This window comes from Camellia sinensis, chromosome 1, assembly GCF_055761805.1.
Source record: "Camellia sinensis isolate YWXY chromosome 1, ASM5576180v1, whole genome shotgun sequence".
NCBI lineage: Eukaryota > Viridiplantae > Streptophyta > Magnoliopsida > Ericales > Theaceae > Camellia > Camellia sinensis.
In genome coordinates, this window is record NC_138961.1 from 92,979,704 (window position 1) to 93,003,920 (window position 24,217).

The window sequence follows — 24,217 nt, forward strand, 5'->3', positions numbered from 1 at the left end:
GAGAAAATCCCTCTATACATGTGTATGGAAGGGGTGTAATGTGGATGCCAACTGTGACAGCTGGCGTAAAATATCTGCCAAAAGTAGATGGAAAGGGGTCGGCTGGAAAATATGGCCGATTGACCAACAAAAATGGCCGGCCAACCAAAAACATTGTCGACCGACCAAAATATTTGGCCGGTAGCAAGAAAACAAGGCCAGTGGCCTCAAGCCAAGGCTGGTGAGGTGTGAGGATGGCCAACAAGCCATTCCCTACCCTCAGAAGCAAAAACACAAGTGTTTGGTGCACAATCAAGCACAAAACAAACAAGTCGAGAGGCCTTGAGGCAAGGCGCGCGACCGAAACCTCCGAGAACTCAAGACGAACACAAACATGGATGATCACCGAGTGTTCAAACGGTGACGTCCAAGTCTTGAGGACGGTCAAAAATGGGGTGTCTACAATAGGACATATGCTTAGAGAATTAAGTAGAAAATGTGAAAACTTAACTAAAAATGGGTTGTTCGAGGAAAAAATTATAAAACAATCACCAAACAGCCCAATGAATGGCACAAGCACCTTGCCGAAGCCTTTGTAAACTTGAGAGAGCTAGCGTATGTTGATAGGACGTATGATTATAATAGAGCTAGCACCAAAAATGTGAAAATGTAACCGAAAACGAGCCATTTGGGAGCAAAATTATAAACCAGTCACCAAACAGCCCAAGAAACTACATCGACACCTCACCTAACTATAATCAAACTTTGGAGAGTTGATGACATGTCTACAGGATGTATGGATAGAGAATTAGCGCAGAAAATATGAAAATATAGTTGAAAATGAGCCGTTTAGGGGCAAACTTTTTAAAGTAGCCACCAAACAACCCAAGAAACAACCTAGACACCTAACCTAACTATAATCAAACTTACGAGAGCTGACGGCATGTCTATAGGATGTGTGGATAGAGAATTAGCATAGAAAATGTGAAAATGTAATCGAAAACGAGCCGTTTAGAGGAGAAATTGTAAAGCAACCACCAAACAGCATAAGAAACAGAATGGTCACCTCATTTAACTATAACCAAACTTGCGAGAGCCAACGGCACGTCTATAGGACGTATGGATGGAGAATTATGTGAAAATTTAACTGCAAAATGAGCCGTTTGGGGGCAAAATTTTAAACCAGACACCAAAGAGCCCAAGAAACCACATAGGCACTTCACCTAACTATAATCAAACTTGCGAGAGCTGAAGGCACGTCTATAGGATGTACCATTTGAAAATTAAAGGAAAAAATGTGAACAATTAATCGAAAATGGGTCATTTGGCGGTGAAATTATAAAACAGCCACCAGAGTTAGTGTCAGATTTGTTACTTTCATGTTATGGTTGCAAAGTTAAGCATCTGAGAAAGCTAATCTGGGAAGCAATTTCATTTGCAGTCCTTTGGACTCTCTGGATTCAAGAAATGGAAAATTTTCCAATAACAAAGAACCTGTTTTGGTTGAGCTTGTGCTTGTGGAAAGTATAAAGATCAAAGTGGCAACAAGGGTGAAGTTCTCAATTAATGGTTTTTTGTTTTGTTTGGATGGACTTAAGAATATCAAGGTGAAAGGTTGCATTAAATGAAGCTGTCCAAACCCTCCTAATCACTCTACCAATGTTGTGCTCTGTTTCATTTAGCTACTTATGCTTGATATCAAATAACACAATTATCAGTCCTTTTATCTAATAAATTTATTTAATAAGCCTTATTCATTTACTCAAACGGTATATACTACTCAAAGATTAATATAATCTTTTGTAGACATGCAATGCGGGGTTAGGATCGGCTGTCCCGGTCCTCTATCCCTTTGTTCTATCCTATAACTTTCTTTTGCCATGTGTCCAGCAGGAAGAAAAAATTGTATTCTATAACCCCATCCTTCTCTGTTGTCATTTTTATCTGTACTCTATTTTGCTTTTCTGCACTGCCAAACAACATATTGATCAAACAAAACAGTGTGACCACTTCTTTATCATCTTCCTCCTCCCCACTATTTATTCATCTCCTTCACCGTGGCAACAGATAGATTTATTGCAAAAAAAGGCAACCAAAATTAATACTTCTGCAGTTCCATCTGACTCATAAGCAACTAGGCGAAAAAAATATTTTCATGTGGTTTGAGATTGATGGCATCATCATTTTTATATATCTTTGATTAAGGCCTTGTTATTTTAAGTGTATTCAATAAACACTAATTGTTATTTTATTTCTTTTTTTACAGATGGATAGTGGAATCGCTTGCTATTGGATTTATTAGTTGTTTTATTTGGATGTTATGAAGTTTGTGTTGACTACTTTGTCTTTAATTTTTGGTCATTGGTGGATTTTATATTTACTTTTGCAGAATATGGATATGATTAAATATTTTGGGTGGATTTATGAATTGAATGAACCTATATTTTGTTTAGATGGATGAGTATTGAGTTTAGAAATGCTTGAGTTTAATTGATTGTTACAGTATAAATTTATAATTTGTTTGGATGAATAAGTATTGTAATTACAGGTCATAGCTTGAGAATGGCAAAATTTTCAATTTTATTTTGTAATAGTAATTTAGAAAAATAAATGACTTTAGACAACAAAAATGGTTGGTCATGAAATCACCACACAAAATTTCACTTTTTCATAAGAAAATAATTTTATTGCAATTCACTACTTTTGTTGATGAATTTATTTAGGCACCAAAAAAAGTATTATTTAGCAATAAAATTAATTTGTTGCAATTGATAGCTTTTGGATACGAATTTAGTTGGTTGCCAAAAGTACTTGTTTGCAACAAAAAATTTTGTCGCGAAAAGGCTCTTTAGGCAACGAATACTTTGTTGGCAATAGTTTTTTTTTGCAACAAATCAAATAAACTAATAAAATAACATCATCTTTGGCGACCAAACTATTTTGTTGGCAAAACTAATTTTTAGAGACAAAACAATATTTTTGTCGCCAAAAACTTTTAGTGAGGAAGGATTGGCGACAAACGTGGTGACAAAATTTGTTTGTCGCCGAAAGGTATTGGTGACCAACTACTAGCTTTTAGCAACCAATTTTTTTGTTGCCAAAAGTGTAATTTCTTGTAGTGGGTATATGGACATGAATGTTGATGAGCAATCCCATTATTTAAGAGAAAGGGTTTCATTTTATTATTGAAATATGCAGTACCACCATCAGTGTGAAGAACTTGAAGAGATGTGGAAAATTGCTTCTCAACATAAGATTTGAATTCAACAAATTTAGGAAAAACCTCACTTTTGTAGGCTAAAGGATATAGCCAAGTGAATCTGCTAAAGTCATCCACAAAAATCACATAAAACTTGAAACCATATGTAGATTTATTAAAGAGACCCCAAACATCACTCTGAATTAAGGACAAGGGTTGTTTAATAGTGGAATTTGATAATTGAAATAGCAATCTATGGCTTTTAGAAACACAACAATCTGAACAAGAAGCAAGAGTATTATTCTTATGATTTGTAAAAGAAAAATGTTTCTTTTGAAAAGTAAATTTCTGAGAAGAAGGATGGCCTAATCTATGATGCCACACTTCTGCACAGACAGCTTTATTCAAAGCATGAAAATGAGCTTGTGGCACAATAGATGAATGCAGATGAGATTGAAAATGATACAAGCCATTAGTGTTAGAACCCTTGTGAAGAATTCTCTTCGATTGCTTGTCTTGAATCAGAAAAGTAGAAGCTTCAAAAATAATGTTGCAATTATTGTCTTTAGCAAGTTGATGAACTGAGAGAAGATTAGAAGAAATAGTAGGAGAGTGCAAGATATTATTAAGACGAAAATAGAAATGAGGAGTGGGAAAAATACCTTGACTAGTGTGATGGGTAGGAACAAATTGTCCATTTCCAAGAATAATACGATCAGTGCCAGGATAGGGTTGATAGAGACTTAAATTGTTCAAATCATTTGTCATATGGTCAGTAACAGTCGAATCCAGGTACCAAGACATGGAAAAGTGAGTGGAAGAGGAGTGAGAGGGAGACTGATTTGGAAGAGAAGAAGAAGCAACAAAGTCTTTAGAGTTAGACATAGACTGGGAAGAAGATTGAAAATGTGGTTGATACTGTGCATCCAACCGATGTCAACAATCAAAAGCTATGTGGCCAAAGACACCACAAATTTGACAAACTGGACCAGTACGTCCTCTACCTCTAGAAAAAGATCTACCATGGCTACAAGATTGGTAAGAAAATCGACCTCCTCGACTCCTTTAGAAAAATATCGACCTTATGAATGAGAAACTTGACCTTGAGAATATCTAGAAGAACCAGGACTTGAGCCTCGAGCAGTAGAGAAAGCAACATTAGGTTGCTCAACAGGTGATAATTTTTGACTTTTTAGTTCAACATGAATAGATTCGGAACAAAGCAAATCACATAATTCCTTTATTGAAATTCCTTCTGATCTTGACCTAATAGCAATTTTAAAGGAGTCGTATTCATCAAGAAGCCCATTCAATGTGATTAACACAAGATCTTCATCTTCAACTATAGCAGATGCGAGTGCCAACTGATTTGATAATTCCTTGATGTGATTCAAATAATTTTCCATGGATTCACCTTTCTTGGACACATTATTTAGCTTATTTTTTAGTTGATGAATATGTGACCGAGAGAGAATGGTGAATCTTTTAATCAAAACATTCCAGATCTCATAATAGTGTTGAAATTGTATTACAGTTGAATAGATTAGAGAGGATACAGTTGCCGTAACACAACTAAGCAAATGTGCATCTATTAGATCCCACTGTACTCATACTGGATTAGAAACTTCAGATCCAAAAGAGCCTTTGATCGTTGCTGGTGGACATGGAATCGTTCCATCGACATATCCAAGCAAACTAGTAGCCCTTAAGATATTTTGGATTTGGTTCTTCCAAATTAGAAAATTTGAAGCATCGAGCTTCACTGTCACAAACGATGACAGATTGGAGATGAGAAGTGTTAGTAGGTTTGAAGGAATTACAGTTGAAGAAGATAAAGAAACTGATGAAGAGCCATTGAAACCAAGAACCAATGCTCATTTGAGCTTATGTGAGCTCTGATACCATGTAGAAAATGATAAACTGATTCTCATTGAATGAATAGATGAGCAGAGCTCATAGATATACAAGCACAAGTGGTTATAACTAACTAGATATCTCTAACAAACTTACTAACTGACTAGCTAGATATCTCTAACCAAACTAGATATTTTCCTCCTCTATTCTCACACGTGCATCAGTCTATTAGTGATGACTTAACAAGACATTAGTCTGACACCATTGAATTTGTGGAAAACGTTGTCCTACCTTCTGTCACTTTTTGTTTACATGACAAATTATTTTATTAATTTTATCATTATTGATTGCAATAGAAATGTTTATACATTTCACAGTTCAAATTGATTTAGTGGTATGATTATGACATAATGTTAACATTTTTGTTATATAATTTTTTGAACATAATGCACAATTGTAATTTGTTCATTTCAGTTATGAGTAATTTATGCATAAATGCAATTTTTCAATGATGAGTTATGGGTACATTTAAATCTTGAAATATAGTGTTGAGTGTTTGTTTCTTGATTTTTATTTTTTTAATTTAAAATTAAGGTATTGTATGCATGATAAATTTGTTCATGAAACTTCTCTCTGTTATATGATGTGGATTATATGTTGTCGTAAAAAATTTATGGGGTATTGTGTGATATGTGTTATTTTTTAATTGATTTAATTATTATTATGTATGAAATTTATATAGAGTTTTATTTAAAAGTTTGTGAACTTTCAATTAATTTATGGTGGTGATTATGACATCCATGCTGCTATCAATGGATCCCTTTTGATGTATTATATGAAAAAACATATTTTATATGTAAATAATTTTTCGTTTGAGTGTGGTAGTAGTATTCTTGCAATGTCAAAATAATCATTAACACCGGAGAAGTTTAAATAGTGGTGTCGTTCTATTTAATTAGAAGTGGATTGAGGAATCTTTTGTGTTTATTATTATTCTGTTAATAATCATTTTGAAAGTTATTTTTAAAGTAAGTTTGAATATTGTGACATAAGATCAATTATTATGAAACTTGTGAAATAAAGTTGGTTTATATATTTTAATGAGTATTTAACTATGTCATTGGTTACATAGTTGTTTGTTGCACTAAGCATTAACTATAAAAGAAAGAGTAAATAGTTACTCATGTGGGATTTTCACTCTTGATTTTGAAGAAATAATAATTTATCTTTTGTCACGAGTATTTGTTTTGAATGAATAAATGATGATTCTATCAAAAATAAGTTATTAGTTGTAACAGTGACACTTTTCTAACAATGAGTCATATTTTTGTGCTAATTTATATATTACCACAAATGTGGGGGAGAAAAGCAGAATTGTCTACTAATCATGATTTATGACAAATCATCCATAGAAACTCCAACAATAAGTATTCAAATTTAAGACTTGAAGTCTTAATTTGGTTGTACGAGTACTTTTTCTTGAATGCATTTTAAAGATTTATACAAGAGGTTTTTGAATTGTTTGATTCCTGGGAAAAATCTTTATGAAAATTTGATTTTATTTAAGCATTAATTTTGACTTGTGCAGTCATAATTATTTTAATTTTTTCATTTCATAAATTTGATTTAGAATTTTATTATTTAAGCACACCATAGTCAATAAGTAATGAATGTTATACTCTAATTTATATCAGAATTGTGGGGGTTGTATTGATATTTTCGTGTTGTAATACCTTAATAAGGAAATTATTTTTTCTTAGAGTACTTAAAATGTGCAGGTGCTTGAAGAATTTAACCAAAGTAACAATTTTGATAATAGTTCCACAAGGAATCTCAATTCTTTCTATAAGACAAAGTTGGAGTAGAATCAAAAATGGTTTCATTAACTCTTAAGGAACACCTCTATGTTTATTATTTGATTTGAAAAAATGGAGTGACATAGAATAATGGTAAGTCTCGACTTATTCATAGACTTAATACCGTAAGACATTTGCTCTTAGATATGAGTATTGTTTGAGAACAATATAGTGGATGCACTAACTACTTAATGATATATAAATAAGATGGTCAAATAGAAAATAATGCCCGCTAAATAAAACGTTTGACCAAAGAGCAAATGAGAAAAAATTCATCAAGGGGAATGTGTTTAAAGCCTATTAATTTCGAGTCACCATAATGACAACTCAAGCTAACTGACTGGAGATCTCAAGATATAAGTTCAAACGGACAACCAAATTACGAATGACTTCCCAAAAATCACTAAGGAAGTCTATCTCCTAATCATTCCTATGATGAGAGTAATATATGAACATGTGTTGTATGCATGGGACTTACGGTAAGCTATGCTTTAAATGATTATTTATATCTTGAAAAATCTAGAGAGGTATATTTCAAGAGGAGTGTTTAAGAGACTCCAAACAAGAATCAACTATATGAGTAAGAAAGGGGTCACTTCTATGAGAATTGATAAGGCTAAATTCTCTAAAATACATATGAAAATCAAGAATTGCCCAAGACCAAAACGGGCACAACTGAAAGAACTAAGCTATTTTTGGAGATATTTTGTGTGAATTTTATTGTCTTGGCTTACGTAAACACCTGAACAGTTCAAGGCATCAAATCCACTGATTAGCTAGTAAGCCTGATAGTCTTTTACCAAGGAAGGTTCCAGGCCAAAAGCTACGTATCCTGATGCAGGATATTTCCATTTTGTACTCTCTTTGTTGGTGTCTACATTTCATTTGCATTGTGTCATCAATTTCATCCATGTGGGGGATTGTTGGAAAATCTTAGAAGTGGATGGGAATTAACTCCATTTGAATGAAAATGGTGCAACCCTTCATGGTGTCTCTTTATATGAAAGGTTGTGACCGTAGAGTCATGACGATTATGAATGGTCACAAATACTTCTATAAATATCATCCCATAGCATTCATTTGTTAAGAAGTTTTAGGATTCATACATTATGTTTGGTCAAGTATGTAAGAGAGAGTACATGACACAAATTGGTTCGCTGTACACACAAAAAGTTATGCAATTTCTATATGTGCTGATCATTGTATTCTGGAAGCAGACGCCCATTAATCGCAAGCACCATGGGAGGGGATGAATTTGTGTCTTAAAGACATTGTTCAAACGCTGGTCTCGGTCACAATCTGTACTAAAAGTTTATAGAATTTCTGTAAGGAATTTCTTGTGTTTTATTTTATTATTTAGTTACATTAAATTGATTTTTTGAAAATATTTTCCTACTCATAATAAGACTGTAGTAACCATGGACATTGTCTTAATTTTAGGATAAATTACATAAATCTTATATTGCTTATGAATTTATCTTGATTCAGTGTTATAAAATTCTTAACACACCATTCCAACCTAGGTTAATCTTTGGTCATCCCTTTATTCTCTTGATCACATTGTCATTTGGATAGTCTTGTTGTGTAAATGGCAATCTTTTTTATGACTGTGCTTGGATCATAATTTATCCTTTTTTAAATATTTATTCTAATTTATGTTTCAAACATAGTGTTGGCACCAAAATTTAAATCCTTTGTTGACATGAGCATGAGCATAATCAATAAGAGTCCAAGAATCGTGGGCATGAAGATGGTGGTCTAAAAGCAAGGACCAAGGACAAGACACGTGGCATTTCTAGGAGGAAAAGAAAGTTGAAGGCAATTGCAGCACACATGGCATTTCCGGGAGAAAAAAGGAGTTTAAGGTAGTTGTAGGAATTGCAAGTCATGGGAAAGTGAAAGTCACCAGCTAGTGGACATGTAGCAGCATGGCATGGCCAGTGAAGCCATATAAGAGTTGGGAATTCAAAAAGAAAAGGACCTTCAACCAAATTCACAACACTTGTAAAATCTAGGACTAGTGTAACTTATCTAGAAGTAGTTTTGTAAGTTAGGAGTAGATTAACAGTAATTTCAGTGCTTATAACCCAATTTGTCGATAGTAATGCTATAAAACTTGTAATTTAAATTGTTGTAATTAAGCGACGAGTTTAAATGTTATTAATTACATTTCCATTTTGTTCATCTTTGTTTCTTCACATTACAACCTCCAAAGAAGTCCTTGAATTTGTCAAGGCATATGACACCAACCACAATGCTTGATCAGTTTGTTTGTTTGTAAAAATTGGTTTCTCTGTCAAATAAACTCTATCGATTTGACCTAAACTAGATTTTTGCTAACATATTCTTGCATGCCTAATGGGACCAGTCTAATTTGGAGTGATGGCTAAAAAGAAACAGCATGAGATCTTCCGTGATCCTGGAAAGAGGGTTGTTAATGGAGATGAACTTGATAGTGAGTTTGCGGGAGTTAAAGACAACATAGATGATGGCCATTCAGTGGCTGGACAAAAAGAACGCCAAGGAAATGGCCAGAGTATAGCCTTTGCAAGCCAAACAAGTGGTCATCCTGTAGATCGAAGAAAGGCTTATTTGCTGCACACTCAGCAGATGATTGGCTCTATGTCTTCACATGAGAACCAGTTGATGATTGATGATTTGTTGGCTTTGCTCGAAAAGATCAACATCAATCTAAGCCAATCAAGGAAGGCTACAAAAGAGACTCAAGTAAACAAGGTACAATGTGGTCCTTCTGTAACTCCTCAAAAACATACAATTGTAAATGAACATGTGCCATTTTATAGACCTCCTACACTTCAAGAAAGATATGAGGATTGAATGCATGTAAATCTTGTGTTTGAGTACACAAAAATGAAGGAATATCCTCCAAATCCAATATTTAATTATAATTCAAATGACTTAGGGCCAAGACCTGGGTGGTAACCAAGGCCACAAATGTATGATAATTATGCATTTGATAGGCCTATAGTTGATCATTATGGCATGGCAAATCAAAGATTTAGGCCACCTAATCAAGTAAAGCCTCCAAATATGCAAGAACATGTCATACAACAACCATTCTATGAACCCAATGTGATGAACCCAAGGCCTAGAGGGCCTGGACCTCCTCTCTCTTATTATCAAGCAAAATTTCGGAGAAGAGGACAACAACAAGCATACATATGAATGGACCCTATGATAAACAATAGACAACAAATAATGAACTTAATTTAAGAAATGTATGGCCTAGGTATAAGGAGGCTAGACAAACCTATGTTTAGAAGTCCATATCCTTTAGAGGTAGATAATGCACCGCTCCCAAGGAATTTTAATGTACCTGAATTCTCTCTGTTTTTAAGGAAATAGTGGCAATCCACAATTGAACGTATAGGAAGGTTTGTTCTATAGTGTGGAGAAGTTGGACAAAATGATTTTTTGAGGATGAAATTGTTCCCAAATTCATTGTCCACAACTGCATTCACAGGTTTATTAACTGAAAATTCTGTACATAGTTGCCAAAAAATGAAAAGTCAATTTCATGCTTTATTCTTCATAATTGAACCTGAAATTACTTTAGTAGACCTATCAGAATTCAAACAAAGGCAAAGAGAAACAGCAAAACAATACATAGATAAGTTTAAAAGGGGAAAAAATAGATGTTATGCATATGTGCCTGAGATAAAAGTCATAAGATTGGCTCAAAATAGTTTAGATTTTGAGTTAAGGAAAAAATTTGAAGGTATGATATTTAGAGACTTGTATGAGTTGTCTTTAAGGGCAACTAATTATGAGTCAATCCTTAGAAAAGAATAACAAAGAAATGCAACTTCATTTGGTACTTATTACCAAGAAGTTGAATTTGACTTTGATGTAGATGTTGATATGGCACAAGTAATTGGAAAGAAGCATGTGGTTTGTGAGACCTTGAGAAAGGTGGAGAAACCTGTTGATATGCCATCAACACAACCAGCCAAAAAAAATGTGGTTGCATCAAGTAGATAGTATTCATTTGACTTATCAAAAGTAGATGCTTAGTTTGATGAGTTATTGGCCAACAAAATTTTAACTTTAACTCCTAGCTATAACATTCTAAAAGAAAGAGATAGAATGGGAAAAGAGTACTGCAAATGGCATAATTCCTTTAGACATTCAACTAACAATTGTGTCACATTTAGAAATTGTGTAAAGGACTTGATTCAGAAAGGGATGTTGAAATATGTTGAAAAGGACAAAGGGGTAATGGCAGTTGGTAGTGACCCTTTCCCAAATATGGTGTCCACTAACCTTCAGTCAACTGACCAGAAAAAGAAAAGAAGAAACCCTAGAGTCCTCTTGGTGGAATTAGAGAGACTTCACAAAGAGAGGATAGAGAAAATTGGTAAGGAAGCAAAGGGTAAAGAGATTCAAGAGGAGCCTGATAAGAGGTTCATTTGCTTCAGATGTGGCTCTAAAATAGAAAGATCAAGAGCTATTGTGATAGATGTGATTCAAAAGATAGGAAAAGATGTTGGTCGTAGGTTCAAAACTATGGGAGGAGGTGACTTGCAAATATTTGACAATGACCACATGTTCTATAATGGATCAAACCCGAAGATATTTGGGCCTACAGAAGATTATGGTGAGAATGATGCACTATTTTTGTTTCAAGGGACTCCTGTGCATTCATGTTTTGGTGGCCCAAGTAACATTACGGCCATGTTGAAAGAGCAAAAAGGATCAAAACCTTATGGAAACCCAAAGGAACTGACAAGGATATACATTGGCCAGCAACAGCAATTTATAAAGTCACATATTGGCCAACAACAAGTTGAAAGGCCATATGGAGGCCATCAGCATTTTACAAGGTCATTTGATAGATTGTAGCAGCTGAGTGGCCCAAGAATGAGGCCAGATATGCAACCAAGAATGGTGAAGCCACTAGTGCCACCTAATCTGGCTTGCCATGGAGTTGTTAATCCAAAATTTCCTCCAGGAAGAGGGAGACAGATGGGACCAACTAGAACTCAGAAAACAAGAAAGCAAAGGAAGTTCCATGCCATGATGTCTAGAATGGTAGGTGATGGAAGTCCAAGAAATATGGTTTGGACTAAAAACGTTTTGTTTCACCAAAATCAGTGGTGGGATCATGTTCAAAAGAACAAGTGATTCAGTAACCTATGCAAATACTGAAAAAATCAATAGTGAGCAAAGAAAATGAAGAATGAAAGGTTATGCCTGATAAGGCAATGCTGAGATTAAAATTAAAAGAGTTAGAGAAAGAATTGATGTCTGATGGTGAAGATGATATGGTTGATGTGGAGATGAAAGGCCAAAGCCAAGAAATGACAAAGTCTGTTGTGGTTGAGGGTAATGCTAATGTAAAAGAAGAAACTAAATTAGAAAGTTCAGAAGAGTCTGAGGAGAAGATGGTAGCTATCCAGTTTGGTTCTTTGCTTGCTCCTAGTAAACAATGTAACATGATCATGGCCATCCCAAAAAGGTTTCAGGCCAAGCCAGACTAGCCAAATATGTCAGCAGGTGATGTTGAAGACTTGACAAAACTAGTTATGTAGACAGCAATGTCTGAGGCAGAAATTAAACCACCAAGGTCAATTAAGATGGTCAAATCAATGGATAGAGAAAAAGTGGTCTTATAAAAATCTAAAGAGAAGTTAATCAAGCATCTAAGACCATTGTATGTAAGAGTCCGATTGGATGGAGTTCCAGTCGACAGGGTTTTGGTTGATCAACATTCTCCCTTCTAAGACTTTAAGAGCTATAGGCAAGTCAGTAGAGGATTTGCTGCCTACTGGCATCAACATAAACAACTTTATTGGAGGCTCTTCTAAGGCAAGGGGAGGTGTTTCTATACAACTGCAAGTTGATTCAAGGTTGATGGGTACCACCTTTTTTGTAATTGATTCTACTTCTAATTACAATGTGTTGTTAAAGAGAGATTGGATATACCTTAATGGTTATGTGTCATCCTCTTTGTATCAAGCTTTAATATTCTTGACTAACAATGAACAAAAATGAATGAAAATCTATTAGGCAGATGCCAATCCTTTTGCAGCTGATGTCAACAACATAGAGGTTATGTTGTATGATGAAGACATAGGCCCAATTGAAGTGGATGAAAATGAAATCAAGTCTTAGGGGAAAATCTTGACAAATGAAGAGTTCAAGAGCGTCATTGAAGAAGGATTCAACCAAATAGGCCAAGAATTGGCTGAGCCAAGCCTAATGCAAAAACAAAACGGGCTTGTGATTACAGAAATGACAAAAAACAAAGATGAAACATATGAAGAAGACAAGCTGGATGAGATAACTACTACTCTTGCAATTAGATCTACTTTTTCTAGACTTTTTAATTTCTTTCTAGCAAGTAGGTTTAAGGTTAAGTCTTTGCCTGATTGTTCATGTGCAAAATGTGTAACAAATAGTAGGCCTCTGGGTTATAAAGAGGTGCAATTAGAGCATTTAAGAGATGCTCCTGCTAAGCTTGATGACCGCAAATGTACAAGATCCCTTGGAGGAGTTCAACTTAGGTAATGAGGCCTATAAGAGGCCAATCTATGTAAATGCTAGTCTATCTAATGAAAGTAAAGGCAAACTAGCTAGTTTTTTGTGTGGGTATGTGGATTATTTTGCATGGAGTTATGAAGAAATGCCTGATTTGGATAGAACCCTACTAAATAGAAGAAAACTTCATTCCACATAAACAACCTCCAAGAAGAATGACTAATGAAGTTGCTTTGTTAGTTAAAGAAGAAATTGAGAGGTTGTTGAAGGCAGGCTTTATTTGAACAACCAGATATGTTGAGTGATTGTCTAATATTGTGTCTGTTATGAAGAAAAATGGAAAACTGAGAGTATGCATAGATTTCGGAAACTTGAATCTAGCAACTGCAAATGATGAATATTATATGCTTGTGGCTAATCTGTTAGTTGATTCAGCAGCCAAGAGTAAGGTTTTATCCTTTATGGATGGACATGTTGGGTATAATCAAATTTTCATTAACCCAGAAGACACCCATAAAACTGCTGTTAGATGTCCTGGAGTGTAGACGTCCCCGAACGCCCCGGGAGGAACGAGTCCCCTGTTCCGTTCGATATTGGGCTCACTACAGTTCAGGACTCTAAAATTGTCACGGTTCTAAGTCTGAACCAAAGAATCCAAATCCGGCAAATCGTTTTGAGAAAACAGATTTTTGAAAGAAGTGCCAAACATGGACTGCTTTGCCAGATACAGAGTCGCCACATAAATATTTTATTTTGGGGGAAATTTAGGAAACCCTAACTCGTTTGCCTAAGGCCACGTGTCTGTCATCACCAAAGTTGCCTCGGCTCGGGAACTTGGGTCCGATTGGGGAAGGTCACTTCGTGAGCACCCCCGCTCGCCCGATCAAGGATCGGCCTCTACTAACCATGATATCTACTTTTGAAAACATTATGTGTTCTTATTCCGGTTATTAGCCTAGATTACTATGTGATGCGCACAGCATACAAGTATAGACTGGGTCGCCTGAATTGGAACAAAACATCTCATGTTTGTTTGTTTGAAAGATGGTTTGCTACTCGCAAGTAGGCTTAAAGATGCAGATTTTGTCACCCTCAAGTGGGCTTAGAAAACATGGTTTTGCCACTATCTAGTGGGCTTAAAACACACATTTGATGAATTGTTCCAATCCAAATAACCCAACCTTCACCCACAGGCATTTAGGCAGTTATATCACATCAGCAAATAGCCTCATGGTAAGCATGCTATTCATGGCAGCACTCACACGCATGCAAGGATGCTAAAGCATAAAACTCACCCAGTACTCCAAGCCAAAACAGAAGCTAATTAGAAATCCATGCATGATCCTAATTATACAGAAATGCCTAATGCAACGCATGCAAAATGCAACTATAGCAAGCTCGACTATTCTAAACATGGCATATGAGATGCAACAACTAACAAGTATTCAACTTTGAAATTGAAATACAAATGCAGTTAGTATGATGCGCCGAGCCCGGTGCATGCAAAACAGATGAATGATGCAAACATGCTGTCATACTGTATGCTAATTGAAACATGCCCTAATCTAACCATTATAAGCTGGTAAATAAAAGGGAGAAAGACGTGGGGTTGGAAGACATACATCACACACACGCACACTTATTACAACATTGCCCTCACTCGGAGGGTCCGAATAAATAATATACAGTCCCAAATGAATAAATAATACAGTCCCGAATAAATACAAAAATCCTAATTAATTTACAGATTAATCTAGGAAAGCTAGAAACTGGCATGCAAGCCAGGGACTGCCTTGATTCTTCCTCAGATGATGGATGATGCATGTCTGAGCTGCCTTGCGCGGAAATCCACTGGGATGCCCCAATTAGCCTCTGTTTTACAATTATTCTTGGAAAGCACGCCAAGCTCCGGAAGGTTGCTAATTCTTGATTTGCTGCAACAGAGAGCAGGAAAGGGGCATAGCAATGTATTTTCACAAATGTATGCATGCCTTGATCCTCGTGCCACCAATCACGCATCTTGATGCATGATGGCCGAGGGGTCGAATTGTGCAACTCAATATAGAATGAATGCACATATAAACACAACATGACCTAACTCCATCATGGATAATCCGGAGCGTCGGTGACAGGGAATTGAGACACGTTCCGTCACTCGGAGTACAAAACGTACCTCGTTTCCCGTGCTCGGGCTAACTCCTATCCCAAGCACAATGCAATATGCATGATATGCATGAAATGCAACTAAGATACAACCTAGCATACACAATGCTATAAAATGGCATACACAATGCATGAGATAACATAGCATACATAATGCGCTAATATACAACGTAGCATACGCAATGCTATGAAATGAAATGGCATACCCAATGCACAATGGACTTACACCAACATGAGTGGACCTCAGCCACACTCACATAAGAGGCCATGAGATGAAAATGAGACAACTCGGAATGCGCGCACACATGCACGCAAACCGAGGACCGAACCTAAGGCACCGAATGCCACTCTAACAAGACATGGCAAGACATGAAATATGATATGCAAACATGCAAATTTCAGAAGTGAAATGTGATGCAAAACAGCCCCGAATCATGGAAACTTGGCACCCGATGCATGAAATGGTACCCGAAATGCAGAATTTGGCATGCGCAATGGCCTATAGCTATACAAAACATGCACTATTTGATCATGAAATGTGAATACAGATTCAAGGTAGACCCAAAACAAGCATGTTTACAGTTTTAAGGAAGGCCAAACAGCGAACACAAATGGGGCTAAACCAACATACAAAAATGGCCCTAAATGTGAGATAAAGAAGTGAGTCACAGCTTCAGGCCTCAAAAAGATGAGGGCCCTTAAACAATGTTGAAGAGGGGCCCAAAATATGATATTTTACAGTTTACAACAAAACACAAAAACCAACACAGGTATGGCTAAGCTCTCATGCAAGAAATGGGCCAAAAGAGGGACAAAGAAGCAAGTGGTGGTTTCTGGCCTCAAACACAAAGGGGCCCTTCAACAATGTTGAAGAGGGGCCAAAAATATTGCACTTTACAGTTTATGGCCAGACCCGAAACAGTATGCATGCAAGCCTAAAATACTACACAAAATAAGGCCAAAAAGAGAGATATAACACAAAGTATATAAAGGATGCCTCAAACAGTGAAAGACCCTTAATGAAACATGAATAGGGGGTCAAAATAAGTTTATTTATAGTTCAGACCAAATCCCAAAAACAGAAGCATAAGAGGCTAACAAATCATGCAAAAATGAGGCCAAAAGAGAGATATAAAGGCAAGTGGAAGATGGAAGCCTCAAACAGTGATAAGCCCTTCAACAATGTTGAATAAGGGATTAAAATAAGCAACTTTTCAGTTCATGATAGAGCTCAAAACAGTCTACACATAGGCCAAAAATACTACACAAGGAATAGGCATACAAGAGGGGTAATGAAGCAAGTGCAACAAGGAGGCCTCAAACAGTGAGAGGCCCTTAATGAAACATGAAAAATAGCTCAAAATAAGCCTAGCTCCAGTTAGGGTCGGAGCCAAAAACAGCAAGCAAGTATGGCCTAGAAAGCATGCAAAATATGGACCAAAAGAAGGGAAATAGAGCTTACCCTTGAAGATCAATCTTTTGGCAACTCTTGGCTTGAGTTTGGTGGCTCCTTAGCTTTGAAAATGGCCCTGAATCTTTTGGAATGGATGATGGTGGTGTGGTGCTTGGTGGTGGTGTGGAAAGGGGTGTAGGACTTGAAAGGTTTTGAGCTTGGAATAGAGAGGGAGAGGGATATAATACAAGAGGCTTAAAGGGAAATTTTGTAACCCTAATCTAGCAGCTGGAGCTGCTGATATATAGGCCAAAGAGGGGGAAAAAGGGGGGGGGGAAATGGATGGAAAAAGAGTCAAGTTTCCCTCCAAAATGCAGCCCCCCGGATATAGAATCTGGGGGAAAAATGAATATACAGCTGTAAGGAACAGGGTGCAAGGATCATGACCGGCCAACTATCTAGGTTGCAGGTGGCCGGCCGGCTACTTCCCATGGCCGGCCGGCCAAGGGTCAAAAGGTTCAATGAGAATTAGTGGCCGGCCATATCAAAAGGGTAGCCTCTGATACAACCCTGTGGTTAAACACTAGAAAAAGTGAACCAGGAGAGAGAACAACCCACTTTTCAAAGGGGTTCAAAAGGTTTAACAACAATTACTGGCCGGCCACCAAATATTGGTGGCCTCCCAGATGTGTACATCACAAATATGGGGTTTTGGGTGCAAGAAAATGGCCCAAGGATGGTCAACATTGACTTTGAAGTGGTGAAAATCGGGCGACGGAGGGCGACGGAAGAATAAAACTAGTTGACAGAACAATTACTGGCCTCCCACCCTACTACGACCTTCTTACCAATGAAACAGAGGTCCCTGCCAAAAATGAACCCAAACCGATGCAGAATGAAGGTTTGGGGGCCGAAACGCGCAGCCCGAGGCCCCGAAAATTGGCTGTTAGGCACCGGGAGTGGTGTTCGACCACGAAGTTGGTCTCTCGGATCACAGTGTCCCTCAAAAGGGAGTAAATAAGATGCATGCCAAAAACTGGAGCAAACGGAGGTGGTTAAGCGGTCCCGAACCGAGACACACGGCCAACGGCTCCGAAAAAATTGGAAACCGGACTCCAAACGGGCAAAACGGCCTACGACCACGAAACGTAGCCTACGGCCACTGAGAGATGATCTACGAGACCTCTCTCTCCCTTCGGGAAGAGAAAACAAAGAAAACGGAGCCTGGTTCGCAAACCGAGGCAAAGCACAAAAGAGTCCGGAAGTCTGGAGGCAAGGCTCGCAGCCGAGACTCTGAAACTTCTGAACGAGCACAATATGCAATATCACCGAGCGCTCAACTGGTGACGTCTGAGTCTCAAGGTCAGTCAAAAATGGGGTGTCTACATGGAGCGACACATTTGAATGGGTAATGATGCCTTTTGGCTTAAAAAATGCTGGAGCCACATATCAAAGAGCAATGAATTTCATATTTCATGATTTAATTGGAAAGTTTTTAGAAGTATATATTGATGATGTGGCTATCAAGTCTAAAACATTTGAGGAACATCTAATTCATTTAAGGCAAACATTTCAAAGAATGAGAAACCATCAGTTGAAGATGAATCCTTTGAAATGGGAGTGACTGAAGGGAAATTCTTAGGCTTTTTGGTGCATCACAAGGGTATAGAGGTAGATGCCAATAAGGCCAAGGCTATCTTGAAAGCAAAGCCCCCAAGCGACAAGAAGGAATTATAGAGTTTTTTAGGCAAAATCGATTTTCTATGAAGATTTATAGCAAATTTAGCTAGAAAAGCTTTAGTATTCTCTTCTGTGGTAAAAATAAAATCGGACTCTGAGTTTAGGTGGGAGGAATGTCATCAAAAGGCTTTTGATTTGATCAAGAGTTACTTGCTAATCCTCCAGTCCTTATGTCAGCTATCTCAGGTAAGCCTTTAAAGTTTTACATTTTAGCATGTGATGTGTCGATTGGTTGTTTATTGGCTCAAGAAAATGATATGGGCCATAAATAAGTCATTTATTACTTAAGTATGAGGTTAAATGATGTTGAAACCAAATATACCTCTGTTGAAAAGTTATACTTGGCTTTGTATTTTGTAGCCATAAAACTTAGGCATTATATGCTGCCTTCAGAGGTATTTGTTATAGCACAAACTGATGTTATAAAGTACATGCTTTCCAAGCCTATTTTAAGAGGCATGCAAGGCAAATGGATCTTGCCCTTAATTGAATATTGTTTCAAATATGTGTCACAAAGAGCAGTGAAAGGACAGTCTTTAGCGGACTTCTTAGCAGAACATCCATGTTTACCTGTTGAACCAGATTTATTTGAGGTTCATGTGATAGAATAGATTGAACCTTGGAGGTTGATGTTTGATGGGTCAAAAATAGATGAAGGAGTTGGTGGAGGCATTGTTCTAATTTCACCTAGTAAACAAATGTATTAGTTTGCTTATCAACTAGATGAGCAACATGTACAATCTTGTAATCAAGCTAAGTACGAGGCATTAATAATTGGCCTTGAGTTGGCCATAGAATTCAAGATCATAAAATTACATGTGTTTGCTGATTCACAATTAGTCATCAAGCAAATTGAGGGAGAATTCAAGTGTGTAAATAAAACTCTAGAAGAATATCTAACTGAGGCAAAATGGTTAATGAGTTTCTTTGACCATATATCATTTATATACATATATAGAATAGAAAATAAAGAAGCCAATAAGATGGCTCAAGCAGCATCAGGATTGAAGATTCCTAAGGGGGCCCAAGAAAGAATAATAAGAATTCAAAGGAAGAATTTCTTGACCTTTAGGGACAGACATAGAAATTTTGTACCAATAATGGCCTTAGAAGTATCTGAAAATGATTAGAGAATTCCTCTTATCAAATACTTGTCTAATCCTGATGAAGGATCTGACAAACAAGTAAGATACCAAGCTCTAAACTATGTCATCATGGGTGATGATTTGTTTAGAAAGGCGCGTGATGGTTTGACATTGTTGTGTATTGGCCAAGAAGATCAAATGAAAGCAATGGCTGAGGCATGTGAAGGCATTTGTGGAGCCCATCAAGCTAGGGATAAAATGAGATGGTTGATTAATAGGTATGGCTATTTTTGGCCAACTGTAAGAAAGGATTGCATTACATATGCTAAAGGATGTCAAAGCTGCCAAAAACAAAGCAAATGTACAATGCGTCCCAGTTGTAGGTTTGAATTCAATATTAAGATCATGGCCTTTCAGAGGTTGGGGAATGGACTTGATAGGCTAGATTTTCTCACCTTCTTCAAAGGCACACTCATATTTGTTGGTGGCAACTGATTATTTCACAAAATGGGTACAAGCAATTCTATTAAAAGTTGCCACACAGACTCAGGTTATTGAATTCTTTAAAGAAAATGTGATGTTTGGTTTGCCTCAATCTATTACTATTGATCAGGGAACTATGTTTAATGGGGATGAAATAAAAGAGTTTGCCAAAGACTATGGCATTCAAATCCTAAATTCTTCTCCATATTATGCCCAAGCAAATGGGCAAGCGGAGGCAACAAACAAAATTGTAAAGAATACTTTAGAGAGAATGATTAAGGACAATTCCAGGGATTGGCACAATCTATTATCTGAAATACTATAGGTATATAGAAATTCTAGGAGAAATAGTATAGGGCCAAACTCCATATGAGTTGGTGTATTGACATGATGCGGTACTTCCTTTAGAAATCACTGTAAGGTCCAATTGACTGGCTCAACAGCTAGACATTCCAATGGATGAATACAATGAAGCCATGTCAATTGAATTACAAGATTTAGAAGAAAAGATGATTTTTGCTTTCAATCACTTTATAGCTCAAAAGAAGAAAGTAGAATGGAGCTATAACAAGAAAGTAAAGCATTAAATGTTCTCTGAAAGAGATTTAGTTTGGAAAACTATTTTTCCTCTTGGAACAAAGAATCCACAATATCGAAATTGGTGTCCTAATTGGGAAAGACCATTCAAGATTTTTAAAGTTTTTAAAGGAGAAACATATCATCTTGCATCCTTAGAAGGAGAACCACATAGAAGAGTCATTAATGGTAAATACTTGAAGAAGTATTATCCAACTATGTAGAAAAGCATAAGATAAAAATCAAGTATATGATGGACAGGGTCCTGGAATTTTGGACCTATTGATAGGTCATATGGTGACAAAAATGAACCATTTTTGTTCGTGTGGGAGCCTGTTTATCCTTGTCTCCATGGGCCTTTGAAGTATGTCATTTTCAGTGAATATTCATCCAAGGTAAAACATAGTTTTACTTTAAATGAGGGCGGCATTATTGGCACCAAAATTTAAATCCTCTGTTAACAGAAGCATTAGCGTAATTAATAAGGATCCAAGAATCATGGGCATGAAGATGGTGGTCTGAAAGCAATGATCAAGGACAAGACATGTGGCACTTGTAGGAGGAAAAAACAGTTAAAGACAATTGCAGCACACGTTGCACTTCCAGGAGAAAAAGGAAGTTGAAGCTAGTTACAGCAGTTGCAAGTCATGGGAAAGTGGAAGTCACCAGCTAGTGGACACATGGCAGCATGACATGGCCAGTGAAGCCATACAAAAGTTGGGAATTCGAAGAGACATGGACCTTCAACCAAATTCACAACATTTGTGAAATCTAGGAGTAGTGCAACTTATGTAGGAGCAGTTTTGTAATTTACGAGTAGATTAACAACAATTTCAGTACTTGTAACTCAATTTGGACCTGTCGATTGTAAAGCTATAAAACTTGTAATTTAATTCTTGTAATTAAGTGATGAATTTAAGTGTTATAAATCACATTCCTAGTTTGTTCATCTTTGTTTTTTCACATTATAATCTCCAAAGAAGTTATTGAATCTGTCAAGGCATAGGACACCAACTACTTTTTCTGATCAGTTTGTTTGTTTGTGACAATTGGTTTCTCTGTCGAATCTACTCTGTCGATTTGTCCTAAACTAGATTTTTAATAACACATAGCTTAAGAGTACCACACCTATCTATTCAATCTGTTAAACATTACAACAATGTTACATAGTTCAAATTTGAGTTTGTCTGAATGGCCCAAGTTTTGGCTTGCCGGTCATCCGACAACAAAGTGACAGGCACGGTCGACAAGAGTGATAACCGCGGTAAACAAGTGTTGCATCGGTCATCCAGGCAGTCAACCGGCATACACAAATTTAAGCAATTTGAACAAACTCAAATTCAAACTATCAAACATTTTTCTAAAAATTATACTTTGTTCTAACAAATGCTAGAGTTAGCTTGCAATAGCAATATACTTGTTATTGTTTTGATTATATCTAGTTTATTATAGAAAGTGAAAATTCAACTTGGTGTTGGTGTCACACTATTTTTATACCAATTTTACCCACACAACCAACAAATTTAGCTTCATCAAATTTCATAACAAACTATTTTAGTTTTATTTAGTTTTCAAATTCAAAACCTGTTTTATTCTTCAAATTTAAATTCAGTCAAATTCTTCATAATTTTTTCCTTTTGGGTGTGTCAGCACTTTTAGCATATGCACAAGTCAAAACATATGTACCATATGCAATTTATTTTATTTGAGAGATTGATTATTACAAATGACATAATTTAATATTATAGAAATAATAACTAATATATATACATATAGATTCTAACCAAACATCGCATAATAAATAATAAATAATTCTTAAATTATAATCAAAATAATGCCATAATCAACTTATAATAAATCATGATTAACAATACAATATATCATAATTAAAGATACAAGTATCACAACTAAAGATACACATGATACATAGAATTTCTTAAGCGAAATCATACAGAAAATCAAATCCCAATGCAGTAGGGTTTGGTGAAGACTTTAACATAGCTTTTGAGGTACCTATTTACCTTACCTTACAGATTTATGTCCTTGTCATACTCATATTAATAATTCATCTGCTTCAATAATGGTACTTCATGGCCCTGTTTGATTAGGTGAAGTATTACTGATTAGATTAAAAATCTCGTAGGATTAATAATTTTATATGATAATTATGGGTGAGATTGTTAATACCTACACTTATTTTTTGTATTAAATATGCTACAATTTTATAGGATTAAAAATCTTACGTATTACTAAATCGAATGTTATTTATGTAATCCAAACGTAAAAATAAAAATTTGATAGGATTAATAGTCCAATTATATATAATTATCGTGAATCAAACAGGGTCCATACATATCAAATTTTGAATACGGTAAATTTATGGAGAGTAATCTACTTTTATTATATTAGGCAATCTTACATTGCATGAATTTTATTATCTGGCTTATATTCATGCAAGATAATATGGTACTTTGTAATTCAAAGGTAAGGTTTGTTGATTAGATTTCTCATTTATGAGTTCGTGTCACAAAAATTACATATTCAAAATTGAGTAAAGTTGTGTCCATCTGTCATTTTTAATTTGTACTTTTTGTAATTTTGACAATTAAGTTAAAAGTTGTTTTTTTTTTTTTTAATTTCTTTAAGTCACATCACCAATATGTTTTTCAAAATAAATCAAAAAAAAAAAAATTAAAAAAAGTTGACTTTTATCCTATATCCCAAAATAGGCCAAAACACACAACTTTGTAATAGTTAACCAATTTTGTTAGGTTGTGTTTGGATTTTAAATTTATGGAGTAAAAAAGAAAAAGAGAAAAATAGAAAAATGAATAAAGCACTACTAATTAAACGATCTTTTGAGTTGGTTTTTTTTGAGTCAGTTGAATTTACCGTCACAAAATGAATAAAGCACTACTAATTATCGACGCAAATACTAAACTTTAGTGTTAGCACAGTTGGCAGACATAAAAAATTAATATTTTATAGCATTACTTGAGTTGGTTGAATTTACCGACGCAAAAGATAGCCCTTTTGCGTTAGCAAACCCGTGCCGATGCAAAAAAATTAGACATTTTTGTGTCAGCAACTGATGTCGCGGCAACAAAAATATTTTTATACTCAAGATAAATATATATATATATATATATATTTACTTGATTATATTTAATAAATATATTTGTTTATACATATACTTTTATATTAATATTGAGTGCATATACTATAAATAATATATATCATTTAAAATTCAAAAGAAGTATTGTGGTGCAATGGGATAAGTGTGGTACGTTGGGTTTAAGTTACTCGGATGAAGTGGGTTTGAATCTTGGGAGCCTTATGAGGAAATCATGGATTAGATTTTTTTAAAACATTTAACCACTTTTGCGTC